The sequence below is a fragment of the Corvus kubaryi genome, unplaced genomic scaffold (genome assembly GCF_017639235.1).
Source record: "Corvus kubaryi isolate FWS band 111438036 unplaced genomic scaffold, C.kubaryi_AGA036_p1.0 split3-73, whole genome shotgun sequence".
NCBI classification, from domain to species: Eukaryota; Metazoa; Chordata; class Aves; order Passeriformes; family Corvidae; genus Corvus; species Corvus kubaryi.
The window spans coordinates 39,687-58,094 of NW_024582091.1; the positions used below are offsets into that span (position 1 = coordinate 39,687).

The 18,408-nt window shown below is 38.1% G+C and overlaps 1 long non-coding RNA gene across 2 annotated transcripts; it reads left to right on the forward strand.

Annotated features, from left to right (window-relative positions):
• Window positions 1-5,309: 5,309 nt before the first annotated feature.
• On the forward strand, window positions 5,310-16,427 carry LOC121659147. 2 transcript variants are annotated; one of them, XR_006014179.1, is made up of 3 exons: window positions 5,310-8,143; window positions 8,233-8,296; window positions 11,054-16,427. It is a non-coding gene; the product is annotated as an uncharacterized LOC121659147 (long non-coding RNA). The 2 variants fall into 2 exon arrangements; XR_006014178.1 differs by having other exon boundaries at window positions 11,145-16,427.
• Window positions 16,428-18,408: the final 1,981 nt, after the last annotated feature.

The window sequence follows — 18,408 nt, forward strand, 5'->3', positions numbered from 1 at the left end:
GTGGAGATACGGACTTGAGGGAGAGAGCAGATGCATATCATACATAGATGCAAGTCTCCTAAGTAGGGAGAAAGTGAAACTCCTATTGGAAGGGCAGTGGAAGCTGTAACAAGGTCTGCCTGGAGCTTTTTCCAGGCGGAACATCTCTGGATTACACCCCTTCCTTCTTTTGTGTCATCTGCACCACTCAGCTTTGTGTCACTTGCAAACTTGCTGAGGGTGCACTGGATCTCACTGTGTCATTAATAAAGGCATTAAAGGGCACCAATGCCAATACAAGGGCACTGAGGGACACCGTTTGTCACTGGCCTCCACTTGGACTTAAGCAATTGTCTACAATCCTCTGCCTGTGTCCATCCAGCCAGTTTCTTATCCATAGAATAGTCCACACTTCAAATCCACACCTCTCCAGTTCAGTGATGAGGATGTGTGGGACTGTGTCACAGACCTTGCAGAAGTCTCTGGATGACGTCTGTTGGTCTTCCCCTGTTGATTGTTGCAGTCACTCCATCATAAAAGGCCACCGGGTGGGTCAGACAGGATTTGCCCTTAGTGAAGCCTTTTTGGCTGTTGTAGATGACCTTGTTTTGCATGGGCACGTGTGTTTGTCAGAAAAATATTCCCATTTTCTACATTTCAGAAAGACTCAAATTTATCTGGGTTCTCCTCTAGCTAAACTTGCCTAAGAAACACTAAGTTTCAGAGTGAAGTTGCTTGTTGGTTTGCTTTGGTTTTTTTTTTAAAGTAGGTACCATAAACCATAAGAGAAACCCTCAGTAAGTAAAGCATGACTTTTTTCATCATGAGTCTGGATTTATGAAGTGATAGTGTAATAACATTAAGTATGGGCCTACTTGCTGATAAACCAAAATAATTAGATCATTCATTTAGAGGCTGTTTTGCCTGCTTAGAATTTGTATGTATAAGTGAAGGAGAGCAAAATGTTTGACTGGTGGAATACCTTTGCTTTTAATTGGAAAACCTGAATTTAGGTTGGTTGTGAAAGAGCCATGCATACAGGAAAGCAGATAGCTGCTCAGCTGAGTCCTTCAGAGAGTGAGACGAGACAGAGGTGATTTGTTACTGCTCTATGTATCTTGCAGGCAGTGACTCAAACCTTCAGCCTGCCTTAATGTGTCTTTCCATAACAGCACACGGTGTCAGCTTCATGGAAAAGCATTACAAGGGAGACAGTAGTATTAACCTGGCAACTTTATCATAGTAGAAGGTAGTTTTGTTGCACTGTGAAATAATGATAATCTGTAAAAAGAGAGATTATCAGAAATTAATTGGCAAATTTGCTGGAGTTTGAGGTTGGCCTTGTATCCTATGAAAAAGTAGTAACTGAGGTGAGTTTCCAAAAATGAGAACCTAGAATGCTCTCTTTTTCCATATCCACTGAAATACCATATTTTTAATGTGGGATGTATTTTCGCCTCTTTTTGGTCCAATGAATCTCATGATTCTAGACAAAATGGAACAGATGCAATAAGGGATTTTAAATGTCTCTTCTTCAGCAGTATTTCCTAGCTTAGTAGGTACATTGATCTCCATCTCCAATAAAAACGACCACCTATCTCTGAAAGGCACAGAAGGACAGTGAATTGAGGTCTTCTACATCCTTGAGTGTATTCTAAACAGAACTTTGAAGGACAGTTTTAGGGCTTTTCAACAGCTGCATCTTGAAAGGAGGGATCCACTCTAGAAAAGCTGTGTTTGAGTTAGATGGTAATATGCTGTGGCTGCAAATCCTAAATGGAGGACGAATTTACAGAGAGTTGCTTTGTGAGTGTTGAGAATCATAAACTCAGATCTTGAACTCCATTTTTATAGGAACTGAGATTTTCAGGAAAAAGAGAAGTAGTGATTCTTTGTCTGACCAAGATAGAAAAGAATACAGCTGTAGTGTAGGAAATGTTCTATTTCTTCAAATATAGCTAAACATTTTTGCTTACTTTTATTGTAAGCTTGATTAAACCTTCTGGGTGCGATCCTGTAGAATGTTGTCTAGGATGACCCTGCTCAAGCAAAGAGGTTGGACAAGGTGACTCACTGTGGTCCCTTCCAATGTGACCCATTCTGTGGTTCTGTAATTTTTCACTTCAGGTGAACACACCATTTTCATAATTAATGTATCAAAATATGGTTTTTTGCTTAGGGAACACAAAAACTGTGTATATTTTTCTATTTTAATATTTTTTAAAATTTTAAAATATGTTTAAAATATTTTAATGTGTTTCAAGTATAAATGCAAGTATTGATGTTACTCTGTTCATCGGGGAAGAGATCAGTGCAGGTAACCAAACTCACCACTGGATGTCACTATCTCACACGCAAAAGCTTACTCAAAGCTTTCCTTTTGAGACGGTTCTGTAGAGCTTTTCACCATAGCTTCATAAATTCTTCAGCATTTTGGAATGACCAGGAAGCCTTGGACTGTAGCCTCTGAAAGCATAAACTGTTACCTGGGCTCCAAGATACATCTTGAGCCACTTTTAGGTGTTTATTGACACTCCTGCTTTTTACATTAAAAAGTAGCAGTGATGAGGTACATATATACTTCCAGAGTCAGGAAGTATGTATGTGTTTTCAAATTTCTTAATGCAGCAAGGGAATAAATACCCTATTTGCTCATACCTACATTTCATGAGCAGGATCCTGTCTTCAACCAATTAAAAAGTAATATAACAATGAAAAATAACTACATTATTGTGTGAGCAATATGCATGAAAGTTTACTGAAGCAGTCTAGTTCACGAACCGATGGAGCTTGTGCATGTCCTCTGTTTCTTTGTGATTTACCATTGCATAATGCAATGTAATGGTATTACCACATCTGTCCTTGTTACATAACAGCTGGCAGTCACTTAAGGTCATGACTGAGGTTCTCAGAAGTCACTTCACACTTTCTCCACCACCTGGCAAACAGTGCTTTGGAGTGTTCAGAAGCTTTATGACTTCATTTGTGACGGTCTATATGCAGTGTTCTCCACTTGATGTTCTCCTTTGCGTACCAGGCTTTGAGCCTGGTTTTATTTACCTTTGGAATTCATCCGAGTTCTATTTTCCACATACCACCTCCTTGAAGAATAGAGACTTACAGTTTAATAGACTTTGTCCCACTTCCCGTGAGTTACATGCCTTCACATTCACATAACAACTCTTAAAAGATTAGTCAATAATAATGCAACATGCTTGAGAAATGCCAGCCTCATAAATCAAAACCGATGTGTTTTGTGGACCTCTGTTTTATAATCTATCTTCTTCAAACTAGTTCCTCCAAGTTGTGGCCATACTTACACCACTGTTTTGCTCTAATACCAGAACAGTGTTGTACTGAATAGAAAATATCTCAGAGGACTCAAAAGGAAGGCCTCTATATTTCCTATATTTGTGTTTATTTTTTCATATAAATATGAACTGTAGGAATCTTTCTCATATAGTTTCAGAGGCATAATGATGCCAGGAAAGGAGCTGTAACTAGTAATATGTTACGCTGTTACCGGCACTGATTTTAAGTGGTCCCACTGAAATCATGGTCCTGTTTTCTTTGGCACTGCCTAAAGTTAGAACCAGTTGAAACTAACAGGACAGGATCAAATGTGTTGCCTCTTTCATCTGAAAATGTTGTAATAATTAACAAGGCATTCAGCAGAACTGATTGAAACAAGGCACATGCCTTAAAATGGACAAGTTCCAAGTGTCATTTGCAATAGACTTGTAAATCCAGCCCTGAATCAAAGGAATACAATCTTGTGTACCTTTCTTCCCTTCTGTTCCATCACGAAGTTTGCATAGTGACCCGGGGGAGGCAGAATGAGATTCAGCTGGACAAAGAGGCATCTAGGGTAGGACCATTCACTGAAATCACACTCATCTGTCAGTATTAGAACTGTGTAGTAAACACACCCGAGTAGTTTCAATCAACAGAGGAAGATGTGAAGTTTTTCATATAATCAGAACCAATACACCTTTATCTTAAAGAACACTAAGCTTGGAAGGGTTTTAATATGGTAGGATCTACAAGACATGAACCGTTTAGGTCTGTAACTGTAAGAGTAATGTCTCTGATAAAATACTCGTCACTTTGACTTAGGGATTAGTGAGAGTAATCAGCTTCCTATAGCCATCCTGGAGAGAATGTGATTTGTAAGGTCTGTCATCAAGAAAAATCAGCACAAAAATCAGGAAGCTGATGTACTGAACAAATAACATGGAAGCTTTAGGCTCTTTATTACCAAGTATTTTCTATCAGAATCCAGGGAAGTGTAAGCTTTTGGTTGTTTCAATACACTCGATCCACAGCAGTGTTGAAAAATGGGCATAGAAACAGATTTAATGGCTTTACTTAAAGGTGTTGGATTTGTATGTTAATTGATAGTGAGAGCTTTTATAAGTAATCACAGGCTGTTTTTTAAGTCCCAGAATCAACACAAACAAAACAGTTCAATTTATCTTTTTAGTTGTTTCGATGTCCCTAAATCCTAAATTAGACAATTAATTCTACAGTAATTACCAAAAAGTGGGACACAACATTCATCTGATTAAAAAGAGCTAATTTATAAAAAAGGCTTATGAGACTGATTTCTTTCTAGCAAATTGCTTTATTGATTTTTACCATCAAAAATTCAAATAGATTAGTAAATAGTGTGTTTTACAAGTTTTCTGCTTCCTCCATGTTTGCATTTTGTAAAATGCAAAATTAGCTGACTGGATTTATAAATGAGCAACCAATGACAATTATAATGGTATATGATTTCCATGTAATTTTTGAAATAGAAGTAAAAATATTCCAAAATATTATTAAATAGAGGTCCTTCAGAAACTGAGTTGTCAGTAACTTTGATACTTACAAAAAACAACTTGAAAATGTACAGAAACCATAGTTTATATGTGAGCTGTGGTTCCCTAAACCATTAAATTGCATAAAGTTTATAAAAAGTTTGGCAAGTTTTAATTTGAATGAAATATACTGAAAATACTAATTTATACATTTATGTCAAAAGAAAAATTTAGTTCTTCAAGCTCTGAAGAAACTCACAGAATTACAGATTGTTCTGAGTTGGAAGAGACCCACAAGGATTATCAAGTCCAGTGGAATTTTGTAGAATTATAGAATGTTTGGATTGGAAGAGTCTTTGAAGATCACCTAATTCCAACCCCACTGCAATGGGCAGGGATGCCACCCACTAGAACAGGTTACTCAGAGCACCATCCAACCTGGCCTTGGAAACTTCCACAGCTTCAGGAAAACCTGTTCCAGTGTCTTACCATCCTCAAAGTGGAGGATTTCTTCCTAATGTCTAATGTAAACCTACTCTCTTTCAGTTTGAAGTCGTTCTGCCTTGTCCTGTCACTACAGGCCCTTGTCAAAAGTCTCTCTCCAAGTCTCTTGACGGTCCCGTTTAGGTACTGGAAGGTGCTCTAAGGTCTCTCCAGAATCTTCTCTTCTGCAGGCTGAACAACCACAAGTCTCTCAGCCTGTTTTCAATTTATGACTTTCAATACTTCAACATTAATAAAAATCATCCAAAAAGATACACTGTCTTAAGTGGAGCAAAATACATTGGAGTCTTTCATACTGTTTTTTGTAGTATGAATTTCAAATCATATCGATATATTTATAAAGTGAAATTCAGTAAAATTAATGCACTTAAAGACAACTTGTCATGTTTCTATCATTATCAAGAATTATAATAATATATATAATAAATGCCAAGTGAGATAAAATTACAGGGAAAAAAAGGATGTTATTATCACATTTTTGACTGACTGCTTCTTTAATTCTTGTGTATGTTAATATATATCAATGTTGACAAATTCCAGCCTGCTATAGCTCAGAAATGTCACCAAAAATCTTTTCAATTGAAAAATTGAGACCTTGTCCTCTCAAATAAAAGCAACCTTCTTTTAAAAGTCTAGCTGAATCTTCACACAAAATATTGAATGAAAATGCTGAAAGTATGCTAATTGCATTCAATGTAATATTCTATTATTATTATTACTTCTATTTATTTTGCCTAGCAAATGATAGGTTAAAATATCAGGATATCATACTCAATTAAACAACACCAAAGCCTTCTGGCTTACTTGTATGTATGCTCACTAGGTAGAGGCATATTCATTAAATTCCAATTTGCAGCAATCATTGTCATTCAATATCATTATCTTTGATCATTACTGTAGAAGATACCCTTTTAGAGTGGTCATCTTATTTAAATTTAACCCAGTAACGTGATGTTCTGTACCTGTATTAAGTCATTAAAAAAAAAAGATCAAGTGGAAAATATACATAATTGTTTCAATTAAATACATAACTGGCCATATTATATCTTGGCTAGAAAGTGATCAGTTTGCTTTGTAACCCATAGAGGGCTCCATTGCTATGTAGGACTGGAAAACAGACTAATTTTGTCATCTTAACATATTCTGACATCTACTGTAATTTAATTTAGGCCTTATATTAACTCTGTTTACATTGGTTTAACTGTGTACCGGACTTTCCAAGCTGGTTAAAAGGTTTGATGATGTAGATTTAGGATTGTGAGATGAAGGAGAACGCCTACAATGCTGTTATGTGTAGTTTTACTGGAATTAGTATCAAAAATGTGAGAAGATTCTCAGTTCCTAAATTTCAAAAACATGAGAACTCATCTAAAGGCAAACAACTAAAGCATGACTTAATAATTTCTCATGATTTTCTGAATGCTTCACTGTCCATTCAGAATGTCTGTGTATAAGTTACAGCATTGCAGTAATTTTCTCTTTAACAGGTTGAGGCAGGTTGCCTCCAAAAAACAAATCTCTTATGGGGGAAGAGTACTTCCTTTTTTTCCTTCCAGGGGATTCAGGTATGACTCTGCTCCTTTCTAGAGGCACAAAACTGGCTAAAACTAACGACAGCTCTAGCAAAAGCCTGGTGCCACAAATAAGAAGTGTTTGATGGGAAAGAGAGGAAAGAGCATGGATATGGTAACAGTGAACTTTGACCCACATTTCAGCTGTCTAGAAGATGCTCTTTTAAAGGTCAAAGTGAGAGCTACCACAGTAACTGAGACATAAGAGACCTTGAAGGACAATTGCAACTTCACAGACTGTTCCTGTGGATGCTGTGCACAGCAAATTGGAAGGGACTTTGAAATGGAACCCCTGTACAGAAACATATCTGGAATGTATATAAACAGATCTGGGGAAAATGAAGCATTGAAGTTAAATGTGCTTTTGTTTGTTTAAAGTATTTTTTTAAAATTTAATATTTGGAAGGAAATGTTAAGAAAAACAAACCAATAAGCAGAGGAAAAAATACATGGAAGAAAAAAGCACATGATAAGGTGAAAGTTTTTGTGGTAAGTGTTGGATATAGGAGAGCAGCCATCTGGGACAAGGAAAGGAGAAGACAGCTATGTGAAGGAAAATAGAAATGGACAGTAAAGTAAAAAGAAGTGTTTCCTACAACCTGACAGCTTTCTCTGGGAAAATCCTCCACAAGAGCTGTTGTGCAAGGGACCCCAATTATGTTGTGCATACAAGCTGGAAACTCTTCTAAACCCATCAGATCATGACAATGAAAACTCTTTCAGAAATAGCAAGCAAACACTTAATAAATTGGTCAGTGCTGAGAGTTAAAAGCCATTAAACCTCATGCACTGCCTCCAGGACTCTGCTAAAGAGGGAGACTGACCACAAGATATTTCTCCTTTTTCCTTTACTCTTTGGATTAGGGTGTATTTTGACTTTACAAGTCAAAATGTTTCCCTCAGCTCATTGCATCTAGAGCATGAAGACATTAGCCATGACCATTTTAGCGCGCAAATCTGGCACCCTTGTCTTTGCCAGGACCAATATGTTGCTGTGCATTTTCATATTCACCTGATTTGAGCTTACCAAAGTGAAACCTCTGCCAACATGGTCTCTTCCTCAATTGCCTTTCCCTTCCTATAGGAATGGGAAGTCCTGTCTCCCTTCACCTAGAAGGACCTAATGGGTTTCTCTTGACAAGCTGTGCTCTAATCACTACAGGATTTGGTATCAGGAGACTACTTCAGAAGGCCTCAGGTTGACTCTGTATCCTGGAGAACGCTAAATGATCTCCCTACAGAAAAAGGGGAAACTGCCCACCTTGCTAATATTCTCTCATAGTCTTGGTGAGAATGGAATCTATTAAAAGAAAAAGTTTTATGAGTTTTATGTATTTTATTTGTGTATTTATGAATATTAATTTTTATTCTTGAAGGTGTTCATTTTCCAAGAGAAGAGAAAAAGAAAATAGGTATCCTGGCAAGAATGGGATGTTAAAGGTACGAAATCAAAGTTGTATGCCATCTTAACTGAAAGTATTTATCTAATACTCATAAAACTCCTATCTAAAATACGAAAATAAGGTTTTAAAAGTTAAATGAATTAATGACTGTAGTGCTAGTAGTTTAAGGTGAAAAATATATATGGGATGTATTAAAGTTCCACCAAATTTAAAAGAAATAGACAGGAAGGAAGGAAAATTATTGCATGAATCATACTCCCTTGGGTAACAGTGTCAGCAGACTTGAAATCATCATGTTGCATAGGACAAACAGATGAGCAAATTGATGAGTAACTGACAAAAACTTTTTTTTTCCTAAACACTGAACTGGCAAACAGCTCTTTTTATATAATAAAGATGTGAGGTAATCACTAACATCTCTTTGAAAGTCAGAGCTATAAAGAAGGATATAAAGGAGCAGATGCTGTGTTATGATAATACCCTAACAAATGGCTGCAGCAGCAGCCATGCTACTGCAAAATCCTTCTTCACAGACCTATTTAATCACAGGGAATAGACTTTGCCCTTACTACTTTAAAGCAGGTATTTATGGCATGGTTTAGCCCACAAGGCTTGTTTCAGTTTATATACCCTGTGGCTCAAATTTCTTAACCAGAGGGTTTGAACTTAGGCTGATCTCTTGGTGGGCCCAGATTCATCCTCTGTTGGGCAGTTTGAGAGGCAGCACATAAGCAGTTTGGATAATCAAGGTGCATAGACAGGCCTTAGGCTAACGGTATAGACCAGTATTTTTTAAAACTCTCTGAAACTTTCTTTTGTTAGTTTCTGTCTCAGTGTGATCTTTCAAGTTAATTTTTTTTAGTTCTTTCTTGGTTAGACAGGGAGGTAGTGGATCCAATGTATTTCATTCTGCTAGTTTGTATTGATGCCCCTACATTAAAGTGATGCCAGCAATTCCCTTCCTCAAGCAGCACTTCAGTTAACCCTGGAAAGTCTCTGCACAGAACTAGCAGTAAGTTATTACAACAAAATTGTAATACTAAGATGAAAAAAATAACTGTATACAGAAATAATTTGGCAAAGTATTAGCACAGAGATAGCTACAAGGAACAAGATGGACAGCGAGGAAATACAGAAGACAGTAGAGACTAGAGGGGAGCCAGTGGGAATACTCCCTTTTTTCCTCTTACTTTTCTGAAAACTTTATGTTTTTCTGTCAAATGAGATTTATATTTTAAAACTACTGATAAGTGTGGGGTATGCCCAGCCCCCGCCCTGGGGAGACGTCTGCTGAGATAAGTAGAATGCCCAAACCTCCCAGCAGAACTCCCCTGGAAAGGGAGCTACTCTTCAGTTACGGCGAGAAGAAGACAAACCCAGAATCCTCTGGGAGACCCTGTGCAGGTCCTTTGTAACCCATTGGCCCTTACCCTCTGACACCCACCCCCTGTATCCCTATAAAGCTATCCCCCTGCCCCTGCGAGGGCAGAGAGATGCTCGTCCCTGGCTTTCCCCTTCGCCGAGCTCATAAAGCTGCCTCGTGAGGAACAGCTACACGAGCCTCTCGTCTCTCTCCCTGGTCTGGCCTGGAGGCTGCCCTGCAGAGCTGAGCTGAAATCACGAGCTGACAATCACTAAAGAGCTGACAGTCTCTGCAAGGGCCCTCCTGCCAGCAGCTGAGGGAAGACACCAGGCCTCGGGAAGGCGATTCCTTTCAGGACCATCTCTCTGGACCGGTCACAGCTTCCTCGGTCAGAGCTACTGACCCCACACCAGCTGCCGTAGATAAGAACTGCACTATAGCAAGATTTCAAGACATCTCGTGTCTCCTAAACATTGTACATTATGCAATGTATGAACTTTAGTGATGATTTCCCAAACTGTAGTTTAGGAACAAAAGATAAAAGGCTCCCAAAAAGTATGTGAGAGCAGTCGCAGCCTCTCTGCAATGCTCTTAGTGGTTGGGATGGAAATAAAAATGGTAAGGTATGAGGAAAATAGAAAACAAATATAATCGATGTGGCTAATTTTCCAAAAGAAAAAAAAAGACAACGTGATAATTGGTAACAAAATTAGCCTTCCTCTGGCTACAAAGGAGGGCCACAAAAATGATCAGAGGGTTGAAGCACCTCTGTTATGCCCCTGACCACTCAGCGTTTTTAGGGGAAGATCATTTGATATACTCTGACAAGTGCACAGGAGAAACAACAAAAATTCTCAGGAGCTCCAATAACAAATCAGTCATTAACCCACAGAGGGCTAATAGGGCTAATATTTTTTTCCCCATTAGCCCTTTCTGAGGGTCGGCTTGACTTTCTTACAGAGAAAACATTTCAACAGGTCTGGGTTACACCAGAAAACCTTTTACCAGGTCTGAGTTGCTCAGGTCATCTGGGAGGAGAAAGATTTTAGCAGTGGGGAGCAGTAGAGGTCAGGTGTATCCCAGGTTGCCATGATCTTCTGCTGGAGAATTTGGATTCAACCAAAAATCAATTCTCCTTCGTCCGGCACTCTGGCTGTTTTCCCCATAGGAAAACCTCCTCACCACTTCTCACAGAGTAATTCTGTGCGGAGAAACCCAATTTATCACTATAATTTACTCTGGGCAGTGCACGGGAGAAACAAAAATTCTCAGGATGTTCAATAGCAGTGGGGAGTGAGGAATTTGGATGATAAAGAACTTGCCTTTGTTTATACAGATTCCTATGCACTTTTTAAGCGGTGTACTGAGTGGCTCCCTTTTTGGGAACAGAACCAAGGCCTCACCCTCTGTTTATCCTTGTGTGTACTTTAGGACAGTGGTTGTGACTTGGGCTTCTGTAGGTTTTCCCACAGCAGAGAACTCCACCTTCTTTCAGACCTGACTGTTCTGGTTCTGCCTGCAGGATCCAAGCAAACTGAAGATGCAGGAGAGGACATTCTCATTGAAGCAGAGAAAGAAATCAAGTAAGCTCACATACTACTTTCCCCTCTTGATTCTGAGTTCATCTCAGGATTTTATGCCCTGCCACCCTACTTTTCACGCAGGAATGGTTATCTCTTTACCCTTCTTTTCAGGCAGGAGTGGTTATCTCTTTCCCTTATTAGAGTTTAGGGTTAGCTACTTCATTTATAAATAAATTAGAAACCTGTTACACACTGTGGAGTGGACACCACCTTGTCTATACAATACTGTCATTACTCAAAATTAGAACTTTGCTTGCCTTTTCACTGTGTAGGATGTGTTTCCTAATTTTTCAGAAGGATAAAAATAATTGATTTATAAAGACAGATTATGATATTCTAGTACTAGGAGCTAATAGGAAGGAATAATTAATAAAATAAAGGCTCTGTTGGTCCAGGCCAATTCCATTCCAGTGCTGTGTCTCTATGGCAAATAGGAGTTACTTTGTGAAGCTTGTAAGAACAAAAACATCATATGTCCCAGCATCCCACCACACATCACCTGATGTCTTATCAGGACATCCTGATAAGAACACAGCTGTTAAATAGCCTTTGATGTACTTTTTTTCCCCATACAAATGTCATAATTTCAATGAATGCTTCAGGGCAAGTTCAATGGTGTGTTCTTCTTGGGGCTAATCTTCAAGGATATTCACTCACCTTTTGTGAGATGCAGGAAAGCCATAGTCCACATTTTCCTTTTGGAAGTTGAACTGAACCCATTGGGTATTTACCTCCTAAGCAAACGTGCTGAAAAGCATGGGATGAAGTCCAAACTTAATGAGTTCAAGTTTTTAACTCATTAAAAATTTTAGCAGCAATAATGCTAATTTGATTGAAGTTCTTCAGCATTTTCCAAGCTTTTAATGATCCCAGGTCAACTCTGAAAGCAAAGTACATAAATAATGTGATTTTGATACCATGTTCCAAATAACTGGACTATCTGGTCCCTGTTTAAAATGAGAAGTGGATGCCAATCTGATTTGCTACCTTAATGCTTGCAAATTCCATGTGAATAAATAATATGCCTACTTTCTTGTCCTCCTAAGTGGGGCTGAATGGGATTTTTTTGGGGGGAGGGGGGAGAATTATATGTTGATAATTGATTTGAACTGATATTTCGGGGGTTTTTTTTGTTTGGGTTGAGTTGGATTGGTTTTTAGGGATAAGTTCTTTTGAGTAACATTTGGTAGAGCTTTCTCAAGTCTAAGCTGAAACTGCTGGTCATGGTGATCAGACAGAAAAAGATGGAAGGAACTTCCTGATAACTCACAGCTCAAGGAATGGGACCCTCATTTAGAAAGTGATATAACTAGACTCACTCACAGTCCTGGCCTGGGTAAGATATGAGCTTGAGACCCACCACAGTGGAGTGTACTTACCCACAGCCTCTTAGATCTTCTTGGGCAGCCTGTTCCTTCTACCTCCTGTCAAGGGCCCAAGAGAGAGACCTCAATTATTAGACAGGGAGAAAGGCTGGTTCAAAGTCTAACCTGCTGGGGCAAAGTGCACCTGGAGTCATGCCTCTGGGATCTCTCCAACCTTGGTGAACAGTCTAGACATCAAAATACTCCTGAATGAGGCTCTCTATTGTATTTTGTTTTGCCTGCAAATGTTAATAAAGGATATATATTTTGGAAATACTTTAAGGAACAGTTGACTAAATCTTAACTCATTCTTGAAGTATCATACTGGAAATAGATGGACAGTTTTTTATTTTACTAAAGAAACAAGAAGAGAAATCATTGAAAAATATGCTTAAAAATTAGTAGCATTAGTTTAAATGTTCATAATATTTGGGCTAAAACCAAGAAATCTTTCAAACAAGGTGTCAAAAGATACAGTAGCAACAATTCAGAGTTAAAGCTATGTTATTTTTTTGAAAGATTGCTGTACAATTTTAAGGAAAAGAATGTTGTGCTGCAAAATGCTTGGGTATTTGCATAAATTTTAAAAATAATATTGTTTCTTTCCTGATTACAATTAGTCATGTACATGGGAAATTGTAAGGTAATGAATGTTATATGTACAGTAAAAATAACTACATGCCTATGGCAAGGAAGGACTATTGCTAATCTTTTTGTAACAGCTTAAATGATCATTATTCTTGCATTTGTTGATAGGTTTTTCCTGCTTAACTGTTGAAAACATTTTAGTACTATATGGTGGCTTTTCTCCAGGTCTACATAATACTGTTTTCTTGTTGCAAGAGGGAAAATTTACATTAAGCTTCGTATATAGTAATTGACATTTATAGTGCATGTGGGATTGATTACTTTAACACATGAGAAAGCTGGAGCCTTAAAATATACAGAATATTATAATTTTACAACACATTATTTACTCTGTACTATTAAATGCTCCACTGTTGGTCAGTTTCAACATTCTTGATACCTGAATTTTTTGCTATGAGAATATAAATTAAGTCTCAATGCACAGGTATTTCTGAATGTCCATCAATGTTGTATGTATTTTTATGATATTGTTTCACTTGTGTTAGTCCCATTGTGAAATTTTGCCTGAAGCTCTGGCAAAGACATTGGCAGTAAAGGTATTTTGAAAAAATGGATGAATTTTTAAGGTATGTAATTTTGGTCTGAATAGGTATATTACAGTCGTTAAATTCTGAGCTGCTCTTCCCAACAAAAATTATGTCTGAAATTAGCCAGATTGTTTTTCTGGGGAAAAAAAAGGAAAGTTGGATTGGGATTTCATGCAACATTTTGACTCTTAGAACTGCACAAACTTTGATGTTGTTTCCAAAAACCTGAAAGCAAAGCTGTGTAGTATACATCAAAAATTGTAAAATCAAGACAAGAATCTTTTTTTTTTCCAATGTGAGAACTTCTACTAGCATTAGCTTAAAAGTTCTCATTTCCTTTAACTATAAAAAGTAGAGCAGTTCAGCTCACAACTTTTAGGTCAAAGTTATGCCTAAAATTCTCTCACCGTTTGAGGGCAAAATCCGAGAGACTTTAGCTGTGATCCTTGGGAGGGGCATTGCTTAAGCAGTGAAGGGAGCACCAACCTCAGTAAAGCATAAGATTTCCCCCATTTTTTCTCTGATTATATATGCATTTCCCTTGTGTGTGTGTGTGTGTGTGTGTGTGTCTGAGTGTGTGTGTGTGTGTGTCCCAGTCTCATTCCATCCCCAAAATTCTGACATTAAAATTCAGGTGGCCTTCATCTTAACAGCAACCTCTAGCAATAACCAGTTTTGTTTGTTTTTTGAAAATTGAAAGGAATCAGATAACAAAATTGTAGACAAGTAGTTAACTAAAGTTTCACATTGTCATGTTAGAAACACAAATGTTTGAAATGTCATGACAGAGAAGGTCACAGCCACACTATTAAATACAGCACCATCGAAGGCAGGGTGAGAAAGACACTTGCTGTAGGATGTCCTCTGAGTGGGTGCAGCATAGAAGGAGTTGTCTTCAGGTCCTATCAGACACTGCTCTTGCTCCTCCTGCTAGCTGGGAAGAGAAGTTGCACACCCACAGTGTATGAATTCCTGGTGGGCAGCAAGTGCTGGAAGACTTGAAGTAGAAAAGGGGTGCTGTATCTCATCACAGCCAATATGCTTTTCATCCTCACATAAGGGAGATGTGAAATGACTGGTGGGCTGCCTGAATAATATTTCTGAACAATTGATTGTGCTTTATTTGCCACAAATTTTATTAAATGCTAAAGCTCTACTCTTGTGCGTGACATTCCTTTCACTGACCTTGAAAACATCTCAGAAAGATTAGTAAAGGTTACTACATTTTATACAGAAATGCAACACAAACAAACTTTAGGGATGTCTCTGACAGGGAGAGAGAGATGTGAGAAGATGCTTTTCTCAGTCAGCAGATAGCTGTTGCTCCCCACCTGCAGGTGACCATTAGCATGGGAAGCAAAGGGTCACTTACTCTTTTCCTGAGAGTATGAATTAACATTAAATCTATCTTGGAGCAAGAAAACACACTACACTATGTAGTGAAATGAATTCTAAATCACTAAAAAAATATATTACAAAGATGTTAGATGTGGCTGCAAAAAAGCTTCATCTGAATTATTTTTCCGGTTAGTCACTGGTGGTAGGTTGCTTACAACTGTAAATTTAAACATCCATGATTAATTAAATATATATATCTCTTACATTTGACATTTTCATATTTAGTATGTAACTGTTAAAAGTTTAATAAGCAATTAAAATATGCAATTTAGATCTTGACTTCTAACTGTTTATGTAAGAGTTGAAAGGGTTAACAATGTGTAATGGTTTTTCATTTAATTTAATTTTATTTGCACAGTTATTGGAGAACCCCTTTGCTGTACTAAATTTCATTGCACGGCGAAGTCTTCATTACAATGGTGTCATAAATACCTCATTTATATTCAGCATTTACAATTTGGCCTTTCTGCCAAAATCAGCTTTAACAGTAAAATAAAACCAGGCTCCTTGTACAAGACACTTACTCCCAGGTTACCATTGTTAGACAGTCGAAACACTGTTCTCCATCTAACACCATGAAAGACTTTACAAAATATTTTTTCCCTGTCATGCAACCTTTTGGCTGTAAGGTCTCAAAATTTTCTAGGAAATTTTAAAATTTCAACTAAAAACACTTCAGCTAGTGCATCTGGGAACAACTTTGGTGCAGGAAAAAAAACAACCACAAGTTTTGTATTTCTATTCTCTCCTTCTATTGTTGTTATTGTTGTTGCTGGGGTTTTTTTAATAAGAAAAGCCATGATTCTTCTGGGACTCTGTGAATTATAGCTGTTATTTTATTACCAGCAGAGGTGAAAAATTAAGTAAGCATTTAAAATATGAACGTTGGAAAACAAAAGTGAGCTTTTCTCTTACATCTATTTTTTTCTAATGAAGTCTCATTTCTTGCAATTTATTGGTAATGCCTCTAATTATAACATGTCTTTGTTTTTATTTACAAAGGTAATTTCTTTTATAATGTTTCTTATCTGTGTAATCTCACCTGTTAGCTCCTGATAGTATGGAATAAAAAGTTCTAGTTTTCTCACTATTTCACAGTCAAACTTTTTCTGCTCTTTTAGAAGTCTTTTACCCCGACCTCTTATACTCTACTACTATTGCACTGAGCACACTATTATTTCTTGTACAGAGTAGTCTTACTGGGAGGAATACAAAGATGCTAGAATCTGAAATTCATAATGATCCTCTAAGGAAACATAAGTTTGCTGCTAACCTCACTGAAGAGAGTAGAGGAAAAAAATCTTGTTCTTCTGCCTCTGTTGGTTCTGGTTTTTACTTAATTTATCCATGTCTTTTCTTGATCAGTTCTATTTTATTTTTTAAGGGTGAATTGCCATGTCATATCTTGCTGATTTGAACATCCAGACTTCTGCTTACTGCATTTACTAGAGCTCCAAAATGTGCAATGAGATTTCAACAATTCTCACAATATAGTAGGAATCAGCTGAAGGTTTATAATTATGCATATTGTCTAAGTGAAAGCAAAACATGCCAAGTGGGAAGAATGTGAATTGTACAGGCAAACTAGGCTAATTTGAGCTAATTTAATTCACAGCATTATCAGCAATGCCGCAGGGCAAACAGGACCCAATACGGGCAATTTCTCTCTTCATATGGAGAATCAGAGCATGTAAGAATACAGGCAAGTTACACACACAGTCTGCTTGCACCTGGGACTATCCTGAGAGAGGTGTTGTTTTGGAGGAATGAGCATTTTAAAAAAAAGTGTATTCAGACATGACCAGTGCAGTAAGTGAATGAACCATTAATACTGTTGCAATCTGTGCCTAACAAAATCATTTCCTCTAGGAACTGGAGTCACTAGAGGGTAATCAAATCATTCCTGCAGGTGCTAAATCTGTGGAAGTATCACCTCGACTGAGGTCCAGTGGGTAACACACCTTAGTCACTTCTGGTTGACAAGTCTGGAAAGGCAGACAGGCCACAGTGTGTGCTGAGAGACAGCCCTTAAAGGGAGATGCTGACACACTTTGCAAAAAAGATGTGAAAAGCTGGTGGAGTGAAATTATTGAGTGTCTATGTAGCTGTAAACTATATCTTATAATTTATGTGTTGATCTCATTTTTTTCTTCATGAATTTTAACTGTAACATTTTTTTTACTTCAGAAGATCTGGCTGGTCATTAGTTAACCATGACACTATCCCTGAGCAAAAGTAAAGCTGTTCAACTCGGTGAACTCAAGCTCAGATACATTATGAAGTACATTTCAAAGAGGTTTTGGAGGTTGGAAGCAGGTTTTTCCACACACACTCCTTCACAGAGTATTTGTTAAAAGTGAATTTTCTAAGATTTTTTCCCATAGGTTGTTGCTCATCTCTCAGACAGGATGGTTAGTTGCAGAAGGAAGGTGGAAGATAAAAAATTTAAAATATTTCATATTAGAAAAGCTTCACCAGAAAATTTTCAACTGCTTCAAGCAAACACCAGGGACACTGATTTGGGTGAGACAATCCACGTACAATTCACTATGTACTTCCAAGAATGTAGTGTCAATCCCCTGCTGGACACATTTTAATGACAGTGAAGTCATTAAAAAAGGGAGCTTTGGATAATAATAGAAAAGGTGAGTTAAACAGAATTGTGCCCTTCATTGGTGTAGATTTTTACACCCTGGTATGCAGTGCCCTGTTAACCCCGTGATTCTGTATGTTCCCCTTGTTCCCTCCTTGGCCTTGGCCACTCCCTCGGTTTCTCCCTATTTGCTCCTGTACCCCAACCCCGCCCAGGGACCCCCCCGGGCCCCTGACAAAACCATCCCGCACCCAGACCACGTTGTCTCTCTACCTCTGAACATCGTGGGGACGAGATGTGATTAAAGCCATCTCAAGCCCTCATGAGAGACCCTTCTCTACCTTCTTTCCCACCACTGCGTTTTAACGCTGCTGGCTGCCGGAGCCAGATCGCAGGGCTGTCCAAAATGGACTCCAGGATGTGATCAATCGCATGGCCCTAGGAAACCCTCGCTGAGCTCTCAGGGAGCAGCAGCCTGCTAGGCAGAGTCCAGCGGTTACAACACTGATACACGGGCTTCATAGGATGAGCAGTTGAAGAATAAATTCTTAGTGAAGAATAAAGCCTTAGTGGCAACATCTATCAAAGTGTGTGAGCTGAGGACGGCAGTTCCTGAAGCCATTAAAAAATAGCCGCATGCCAGGACACTTTGGCAGAAGAAATGCTATGGCAA